This window comes from Haliotis asinina, chromosome 2 (genome assembly GCF_037392515.1).
Source record: "Haliotis asinina isolate JCU_RB_2024 chromosome 2, JCU_Hal_asi_v2, whole genome shotgun sequence".
Classification (NCBI taxonomy): domain Eukaryota; kingdom Metazoa; phylum Mollusca; class Gastropoda; order Lepetellida; family Haliotidae; genus Haliotis; species Haliotis asinina.
The window spans coordinates 15,693,511-15,701,538 of record NC_090281.1 but is presented as its reverse complement, the minus strand read 5'-3'; the positions used below and the strand labels follow the sequence as shown (position 1 = coordinate 15,701,538).

General features: G+C 37.3%; 1 long non-coding RNA gene across 1 annotated transcript; it reads right to left on the bottom strand.

Annotated features, from left to right (window-relative positions):
- Positions 1-2,500: 2,500 nt before the first annotated feature.
- On the bottom strand, positions 2,501-4,456 carry LOC137273088 (uncharacterized). The gene is made up of 3 exons (XR_010956122.1): positions 4,376-4,456; positions 4,019-4,131; positions 2,501-2,548 (listed from the first exon to the last, which is right to left on the bottom strand). It is a non-coding gene; the product is annotated as an uncharacterized lncRNA (long non-coding RNA).
- Positions 4,457-8,028: the final 3,572 nt, after the last annotated feature.

Below are 8,028 nucleotides of genomic sequence, written 5' to 3'. Positions count from 1 at the left end.
AATAAATCAATAAATAAATAAATAAATAAATAAATAAATAAATAAATAAATAAATAAATAAATAAATAAATAAATAAATAAATAAATAAATAAATAAATAAATAAATAAATAAATAAATAAATAAAAAAAACTAGGGAGTTTTTTCAGATTACCAATTTCAGGGTAATTTGCTTCTTATCCACACAATATATACATACACATTCAAATGTATACGCTCGCCATTGTATATAATGTTTTTTACAAGCACTTGCATACTCTTTTTTAGACAGGCAGTCAGAAATATTTATAAATGCAACATTCAGGTATCGTCAGCATGCATACTACACACACTGAAATAATGTACATGACACATAGACTCCACACATTGCAAGAATGTATCCTACACAGAGACTACACACATTACAAGAATGTACATTACACACAGACACCACACATTACAATAATGTATATTACACGCAGACTCCACCCATTACAAGATTGCACATTGCACATAGACTCCACACATTACGATAAGGTACATTACACACAGACTCAACCCATTACAATAATGCACATTACACATTACAAGAATGTGCATTGCACATAGACTGCACACATTACAAGAATTTGCATTACACACAGACTCTACACATTACAATAATGTACATTACACCCAGACTCCACACATTACAAGAATTTGCATTACACACAGACACAACACATTACAATAATGTACATTACACACACTCAACACATTTGGAGAATGTATGCTACACATAGGTTCCACACGTTGCGATAAGGTACATTAAACACACATTATAAGAATGTAATTACTTGTTTGTGTACACAACCAAGATTAGACTACTGCTCACGACCTCATACTTCGGGCAGGCGTACTGTTTCAAGCTCCACGAACCTGCTCACTTCGCATGTGTCATAAGAGCAGCGCAGCAGAACTGTTAAAACCATTTTTCCACCAGCACTGTGGGAAAATTAATAAATCGTTCGAAGTCCGATTTTGCGGGATTATTTTCATTGCGATTTTTGTCAACTTTATTGGCTGAATTGACAGTTTTGACGATTTGTAGATGAAGTGCACACCGAAAGGTATCAGAATCTGCAAAGCTGTGTATTACGTTGCATGCGACCCTTAACTAATGGGTGTGATCAGGGTTGGCTCTTATAACTTGGTCAGACTTTCACCACCACCACCACCCACACACCCCCAACTCACTATCTCTCTCTCTCTCTCTCTCTCTCTCTCTCTCTCACTCTCTCTCTCTCTCTCTCTCTCTCTCTCTCTCTCACACACACACACACCATCCATCCCCACCCAGAAGGTGCTGTAGTCAACAAAATAATGTGTCTATCTTTGAATATCGTCAAAGGTGGAGTAAAACTATATACACTTACTCATACTATAAACTTTCTCATTTTTATACCAGCAGTATGCTGATCCAAGTTAAGGTTTGATATATCTTACAAGCACACACACGCCCACGCACATACGAGTGCTAGTCGTAAATTGGTAGAAGATTTAGTACTTTAAAGACTTCACTAATTACAACACAACCCTAGTCATTGATGTGAGAGCATGCCAGAGGCATGTAAGGCCTTGAATATTTTCTGCACCAGTATGACCCAAATTCGCAGATAACGCTCATGATCTTGATCACTCCAGTCTCGATTATTTACAGACAGCCGCAATGTGAGTCGTTTATTGCTGAGTGCGGTGTAACACGTAGTCGAAATCCCAGTGTTCATTTACAACAGACAAAGACACCGTCATACTTCATAGGAACGAATACAAACACAAGAATCGTTAAATTTCATCAAATGTTTATTTTCAACAACGAAAGATGTCACACTTTTGTGACTTGGTTTTGTCTATTACTTAACTGACTTTATTCGGTGTCAAAAACCATTACCAAATGCCAAGCCACGGACAAAACTAGGATAAACTTGCATAAAAACTGGAACGAGTTAAAAACGGACTGTCCCCATCTTACCTAATACATTTTCAAATGTCAATACAGCCACTTCAATTTGAGGCTTAATTTCCACAACGTAATGTGACATTCATCTTTTAGCTTTCATTGTTCAAAATGAACACATCTTTAGTGAAGCAAAGCGCACAGGTGGAAAGGTTTTGGAGAACCACAGAAAGAAACAATAATTTTGCATCTTATTTTTTTATCATCTGACTAAGAAAATAAAATCAATAGAAATAGGATTAAGATGATGTAATTTCTCTGTCGGGTAGGTTTATCTGTGGTCATTATGACCATTGGAGATTTTGACCTTCAACAACTGTTGCAAGAGGCGTGACAGAAAACCTTTCTGTCCCTGTTCAGTGTCATCACCACATCTTAACAACCTAAATTTACGTCGATTCCGACACCCTAGTCAAGCAAACCAACTTAAACGTAGGTAGACATAAGACATCAAAGGCATAAGATTCTGGAGTATAGGAATACTAGGACTACAAGAGAGTGCAACGGGAAATGCAGAAATGCAGGTGGCTGGTGTCTTCTTTTGTTGAGAGGGTCCCCTTCATGGCAACGCCGCCTGCAAAATAAACACAGTACACCCACAGAATACTCGAAAGGATTGATGCATCAGTACATGGACGGTATCGAAGTAAAAGCATGTGTCTCGATTATGGTTGAAGGCAGTAACACATAGGCAGTGCCAGTTCCATTGACTTAGGCAAGGCACATTTTGCAAATGATAGTAATGCAAACTTCTGCTGTAAACTTTCATTACACGAGATAATATTTATACCTCATTAGTGCAGTGGCAATCTCCAACTAGCTAGTAAAATAGAGGGGATAGGTCTATAGTATGTCTTCACTATATATAGTGATTTATCATGTTTGAGAATACACTCCCTGATCCAAGCAATGCTCCACTGAACCATGTAAAGCAATAAGGTCATGTTCAAAGGTCAAGTTCACAGTAATCCTCTTTGTTGCTATTCCTGCTTGAAATTCTATCATTAACATGTCATTTTTCTAAGTATTGTATCTAAGTATCTAGGTATTGAACTCATAGAGCACCATGTACGTGGTATCATAAGACACCTCAAGCACCCAGCTCTCTGACAAAATACATAAGCATGTGTGCATAAACACCTTCAACGTCAAAGGCCAAGGTCACATCAACTTTGTGGCAAATGTCGACTAAAATTGAATTTTTCCTCATAAATTGTTCGTATGTCAACACAAATAACTATTTTACTATTTTATTAAACCAACTTCTGCAAAAATAAACAATGTCTAACACTGATGTTTAGTTGGCGTCTCCGTGGAAGCCAGGACTTTCAATGACATTCTATATGAAAATATATCAAAGATTAACATTTTGGTTGATCCATATTTCTTTGTGATTGCTTGTGTAACATACAACTCAACTGTTTAAAAACATGGACATGCAAATTGTTTAAAGACCAAGGTCAAATGAACAGGCTCGATAACCTCCAAAACACTTTAAATGCATCCATTTTGCAGTAAATATCAACAACAGTTGCATTTTTTTCTTTTACTTTCTTATACTATGTATGTATCATCATTTAGGATAGAGGATTCTCAACTTTATGAAATTCTATGTTGCAAAGATGAAAAATGGTGTAGAGTACTATTTGAAGATCATGTCTTTGCCGGAGCTTCACGGGTCTTCACGTGTATCAGTGATGTCAGTATATGTTCACGATATTGCAATATCCTATCCAGACATGCCGTCTAGACAAAACTTCCATATGTAACAATCTATGAAGGTCAGAGACAAGCTTGATATTTTCACAGGCTGACCATAAATATGTACACTGACCATTTGCAGTTCTTCATTTTGGCTCCATTCACAAGTAGGGTATGCAAATATGGCGGACCATTATGATTGTGCAACTGGGCATGTTGTTTATTATTCCTTACGTGCAGCCTGAAGGTATTTTCGATGTAGGTGCGAAACAAATAAGTTTATCTTTTGTTTTTGAAATGAAGACCTGTAAGGTAGTCTTTGTTCTAGAAAAAATATATATACCTTATACTCGGGTGATAGAGATGGCCTGTTGATTGAAAGATCCGAGGTCAGTATACCTTCCGATAGTGTCGTTAAGAGGGTATGTATTTCCCGAGGCGTTTTTCAGCTCCCAACTGAAAGAAATCAAAACGGTGGAAAACTTCAGAACATCATTATGTTTCCATGGTGACATGATGAGCAGTCAGTACACTACGGCCCGGGCTATGCCTGGGTTCATTACTTGCCCTAGACCTAAGCTAGCCCAGTGATGTCCTGTTTCTGTTGGGACACAAGGCAATGGCACCACTCATCATCCACACCCAACTGAATATGTTGTGGGACATTATAGGTCAGTTTGTGTGACATACATATACTCACTTTCCATGGACTACAATGGCTGACTGAGCCCTGTTCTTAAAGGTTTTCAAATCCGGTATGTCTGCAGTGACTGGTACACAGTCGCTGGTGAGGTTGGTGTTGCTGTACAAGACAACTTTTATTGCTGGCTGAACGCTCTGTAATGAGAGAAAAGGGGTATTAATAGATATCGCCATTGTCAAAAACAAACCTATCCATACGCAATCAAGTTATAAATGTTCAAACGTTCAGCCACTGGGTTCTTCTGGGTACAGATTCGAGTATTTACCTTAAGTCACTGGGTTCGATTCCCAAATGGGTACCATGCATGAAGCCCATTTCTGGGGTTGATATTGCTAAAATAACCAATATCAATCTAAAACCATACTCACTCATTCACTCAACTCCTTTTCCACATTGAACGATATTGATCCTGTAATTTGCTTGTGCTTACGAATCCTATAGGGGAGTGAGTGAGTGAGTTTGGTTTTACGCTGATTTTAGCAATATTCCAGCAATATCACGGCGGGGGCACCAGAAAATGGGCTTCACACATTGTACGCATGTGGGGAATCGAACCCGCGTCTTCGGCGTGACGAGCGAACGCTTTAACCACTAGGCTACCCCACCGCCCCAAGTGACTTAAAATGGTATGTCATATCAACACCATTTCTGTCATATAGCGACGACATTACAAGCATGTGTGAATGAATAACTATCACATAGTTGTGATACAGGTTACCGGTTAGAGACGTGTTACAAATGCATGCAAACGTACTGCCTGAATAGTTTCATTGGTTAATGCTCTTTTATAATTTCATTGAGGTGTTAACACTGAAGATTGCCATGTCACTGTGTTGTGTTTTTGTGTTTCCCATTTCCAGCGTGAAATCGTAAACGGCCGGGTGGCCAAAAATATCAACTAAAAGAAAGAGAAAAGAAAAAACGCCAAAAAAGGAGAAAATACACAAAGAAAAACCCACAAAACAAAACAAAAACAACACAAAGCAGAACATAAAAACAAAATCAGACATAAATACAATTAAAAGCTAATTAAATTAATTCGAACTAATCGTATTCAGCGTCTGAAATAATCAGACAAAGTTATTGTGATATATTCAGTCAGACACTGGGGCCAGCAGGTTGGGAACTTCTGTCTGAGCGTTGGCAAATCTGCCGGATTTGTCAGAGGGTCAGACACTATTCGTCAACACTGAAACGGGTGGCCAAAAATATCAACTAAAAGAAAAAGAAAAGAAAAAACGCAAAAAACCCCAAACAAACAAAACACAAAGAAAAACCCACAAAAACAAAAAACAAAGCACACCGTAAAAACAAAATCAGAAATAAATACAATTAAAAATTAATTAAATTGATTCGAACTTGATTGCCCTAATCGTATTAGGCGTCTGAAATAATCCCAGGCCCGGAGACCCAGCGGCGGTTGTTACTGTTATTGCCTCCATTTTCATATATTTGTAAGCTCTTATGGCTTTCAGTAAATCATGTGTCGAATTTCTTTCTTCAACTGGAATCTTTCCCATGATAATTTTCGCTAATACTGTTCGGGGATCATTCAAAGTCCACCATGTTACAATAACTTGCAGTTTCACTTCCTGGTATTTCGGCTCATTGGGCATGGGAATGTCAACACCAGTCTTTAACAAATAAAACCTCTCTCTGCGTCATAGGCTTCCGTAATTGATTTCGTACAAACAATGTGAAACTGGGTAAATGAAGTCTATTTTGATTTTATTGGTTTGATTTTAACAAAATGGGCATGCAGATTCCACTCAGGGCCTGTAGATTTTAAAGAATGCAGGCGGCAGCAGGCCCTGATGGTCAACTGGTAAATTAATTTCATGCAAACACTGATTGTATTCCTTCCTTATAAAACTTTCAATTAATATAATTATGTTGACGGAGTCATTTTGCCTTGGAACCATTTTAATAGATGAAAATGAAAACAGATGCAGGTGATATTTTCCATTTGCAAGTGTGCAATCGTGAGAGTATAATTTCAATCCATCATGGTATAACATTACACAGGTGAGGGGGAAAATGGAGATCAGAAACCCTTGAATGTTTTATATCAGAAATCATATCTGGTATGAAGGGAGATGTGAAACACAGAGAAAACATTAAAAAATACAAAAATACGACGATTCAGCTTTTTTTATAGGAATACAGTAGATGTTGCTAGATTAAGATTAGGGATCCAACCATACCATGTTGCTGCAGATGTCTGGAACTTTCAAACCTGAAAAAGAAACATGATGTATTTTCCACGTGTCAGGAAGGTGAATGACTCACGGAGTCCAATATACAGATAATGAGCACCAGAGTAACACGTCCTCAAACCCTCTCAAGGGGATGTCAATGCGATTAGAAAACCTGTACCCTCATTCTTAATACCTCTTGGTTCTGACCAGGTTCTCACCCATAAAGCTGTATGTTTTCTTCCATTTTGTCACCGACTTCTAGAACGTCAAATTAGCAACTGTCAATGCATTGACTTTTGGACAGCTGATTTCAAGAACATTGATACACGAGTACATGCTAAACTGGGGCTAGGTTTTCATGAGATCGGTCTGATTACACAGTTTTTGTATCATTTGCAAATAGTATTATTATATTACTAAATGATGGATACGAACATTGCAAAGTATTTGTGTTTGATTATTAATCGAAAAATATCATTCAGATTTCCATTTTCCAAATGAGATTACTATCCGGTAGGTTTGTTTGTTGTTTAACTCAACACACAGCAATATTCCTGCTATATGACGGCGCAGCATCATAATATATAAAGGTGTAGAAGAACCAAGAATCATTAAACATAAAACCTGCAAAGAGTTTTGTTTGTTTATTTGCTGTTAAACTCCGAACTCAACAATGTTCCAATGGCGGTCTTTGAAAAATCCGAGTCTAGACCTTACAATCCAGTGATCAGGTTGAAGAGCATCGGACTACGTAATTGCGAAACGATGACTTTCCTAAACCAGGTCTGACCTTCCGATCCCGTTAGTGAATTATTATCCTTAGGGAATTTAAACTGAATTATTTTGTCAACAGTATCCACATTAACATAATACACATTGTAGAATCTTCATAATATAATGCGGCTAAAATATCTGAGAAAAATGGATATGTAAATATATCTAATAAATCTTCTTAAAAATGTCAATATTATATGTACAGCTCTCTATGAAAACCTTATTAAAGAAGATCTCCTGTTACGTTGCTCTTTACTGTAAATGTATAGGTACATATTTTAACCTATATGCTGTGAATGCGTGTTTAGTTTTAAATCAGACTTAGAGCTATTACAATTTCGTTATATACAGCCGACTTTCCAACACAGAGTGTTTGTCTCCATTCTTCCATAACCACGTTATTGAGATATAAGTAAAATGCAAACTGTGCTGGACCATCAGAGGTGTGTAGCGTGATTATATACCTCTGAATGACTTCAATTGACCAATCACAACCCAGTATTTTACTGACGACATGGAAGAATACATGAAATACATATGTTGCTGTTGAGGACATAAACACCTTGTATGTGTATATGTTGCATTCGTATTCTACTTGGAACTGTGGGCTTTATACTGAAAATAATTCTTCTTGTAAAATACATCAGTACTCGTGATTTGTCTTGCCTTATTTCGTAC